The sequence below is a fragment of the Rhamphochromis sp. 'chilingali' genome (genome assembly GCF_963969265.1).
Source record: "Rhamphochromis sp. 'chilingali' genome assembly, chromosome: 2".
NCBI lineage: Eukaryota > Metazoa > Chordata > Actinopteri > Cichliformes > Cichlidae > Rhamphochromis > Rhamphochromis sp. 'chilingali'.
In genome coordinates this window covers 11,141,222-11,144,143 of record NC_137930.1, presented here as the reverse complement: position 1 = coordinate 11,144,143, position 2,922 = coordinate 11,141,222, and positions in this window count along the sequence as shown.

Genomic DNA, 2,922 nt, shown 5'->3' with positions numbered 1-2,922 from the left:
ATCACTCATCCTGGGAAAGCACAGGAAAAACCCGATACACTGATTGACAGAAATCCATATTCTATGTTTCTCACAGCCGTTGATGAAAATGAAGTTCTTGAAATTGTCAAAAAATGTAAAAATCACAAATCTTTGGATTGTAATGATATTGATATGATAGTGGTTAAAAGAGTCATTGAGGCCATTATAAAACCATTTACATACATCTGTAATTTATCATTTCAAACTGGTCGATTTCCAGACAGAATGAAAATAGCAAAAGTTATACCTCTATACAAATCTGGAAACAAACACCATTTCACAAACTACAGGCCTGTCTCTTTACTACCTCAATTCTCAAAAGTTCTTGAAAAACTGTTTAAAAACAGACTGGAAAAATTTATAGATAAACATAAACTACTCACTGAGAGTCAGTACGGATTCAGATCAAGCAGATCAACATCATCGGCACTATTAGATTCAATAGAATACATCACAAATTCCATAGACAAAAAGCAATATGTGGCTGGGTTATTCATAGACTTGACAAAGGCATTTGACACTATAGATCATGATATATTAATAAGAAAACTGGAACGTTATGGTGTCAGAGGGGTAGTTTTAGATTGGGTCCGGAGTTATTTAAGTGACAGAAAGCAGTTTGTGAAAATAAATGGTGGTTGCTCCTTATGTATGGACATTGCTTGTGGTGTACCCCAAGGGTCAGTTTTGGGTCCAAAATTCTTCAACTTGTACATTAACGACATCTGTAAAGTGTCCAAAGTATTAAAAATGGTTCTCTTTGCTGACAATACAAACATTTTTTGCTCTGGTGATGATCTGCAGAATTTATTGGAGGATATGACTAATGAAATAAGTAAAGTGAAGTTCTGGCTTGATAAAAACAAATTATCATTAAATTTGAATAAATCTAAACTGATGTTATTTGGAAATAGTAGTTTAAATACAAATGCAAAGATTCAAATAAATGGTGTTGATATTGAAAGAGTCAGTGAAAATAAATTTCTGGGGGTAATAATAGATGAAAAACTTAACTGGAGAGCTCACGTAAGATATATTCATTCCAAAGTATCACGAAGCATTGCAGTACTAAACAAGGCAAAACGGGTATTCGACAGAACATCACTTCATATTCTCTACTGTTCACTGGTTTCACCATACTTAAGCTATTGTGCAGAGGTCTGGGGCAATAACTATAAAACCACATTACATTCACTTTTTACTCTTCAAAAAAAAGCAATTCGAATCATCCACAATGCAGGTTATAGGGAACATACAAACTCACTATTTTTGCAGTCTGAAATATTGAAAATTGACGATATAGTGAAATTCCAAACAGCACAAATTCTATTCAAAGCAAAAAATAAAGAACTGCCAGGTAATATTCAGAGTATGTTTTTTTTGAAAGAAGGAAGTTATAATTTAAGGGTTTTTTGTAACTTCAAAACAATGAAGGTACGTACTACAAGAAAAGGCTTTTGTGTTTCTGTTCATGGAGTGAAACTATGGAACAGTCTGAATATGGAATTAAAGCAATGTCCAAACATAAAACTGTTCAAAAAGAGTTATAAAAATATGATCTTCTCGATCTATAAAGAAAAGGAAAATATTTAAATTAAGTGAATGTCTCTATTTAAAAACAAACAAACAAACAAACAAACAAACAAAAAATTCATGATGTGATATTATAGTATATAGTATATCAGAAATCTGTTCACTATTTTTATTACAAATTATATCAGTAAGGAAGCTGACTAAATATTCACTGATAATTTATGGCAAAGGGGTGGGATTAAATAAGTGTATACTTCTTCCCACTCCCTTTCAACATGTAAATTAATCAGAATGGTTTTTTGTATGTAATTTGTATAGTATTTTTTTCTCTCTTATTTCTTTTCTAAATGTACTTGTATATTGTTCACATGTTGAAATAAATTACCAATCAATCAATCAATCAAATCATTTTAAAAACTAGTAAGGGCCAGCACAGTGAGAAAGTAGCACTATTGCCAGGTCTTGGGTTCAAATCCACCATCTCCTTGGGACCTTTATGTATTGCATATTCTCCCCATCTGAGTGGCTTTTCTCTTGGTTCTCCAGCTTACTCCCACAGCCCAAAGGCATGCAGTTTGTGGGGCTAGGTTAATTGAAGCCTCTAAATTGGTCGTAGTAAGGAATGGTTGTCTGTCTCTCTGTGTTAGTCCTGCGACCAGGAAGTATCCCACCTTTTGCTCTACGGCATCTAGGATTGGCTCAGGCATTCAACAATAAGTTGATCAGTATCTATCAAAAGTGGTCAGAGAAAGGAACAGTGGTGAACCAGTTCAGGGTCATGGGGCTCACTGATGCACATTGGAAATGTAAGCTGCCCCATGTGGTCTGATCCAACAGAAGAGTTATTGTAGCTCAAATCACTTAAAATTTATTGTCAGGTCTGATAGAAATGTGTAAAAATACACAGTGCATCATAGTTTGTTGGCTGCATAACCACAGACCCATGCCGGCCCGTCCACCGCCAACAATGGGCATGCGAGCAACAGAACTTCGAGCAGGGAGCAACAAAAACACATAATCTTGTCTGATCAGCCACATTTTCTCTTCCCCGTGTGTGCCACCTACCTAATCATTGCTGCAAAGCATCTACATGCTTTCATGGAAATGGCGTTCCCTGACAGCTGTGGCTTCCTTCAGCAAGATAACGCACCCTGGCATAAAGCAAATGCAAAAATGGTCCAGGATTGGTTTGAGAACAACTTTGAGGACTGAGGTGTTGACCTCCAAATTCTCCAGATTTCAATCCAAATGAGGATCTGTGGGATGTGCTAGGCAAAATAAGTTAAATTCATGAAGCCCTCACCTCACAACTTACAGGACGTAAGGATCTCTTGCAAACATCTTGGTGCCATCTTGGTGCCAGACATC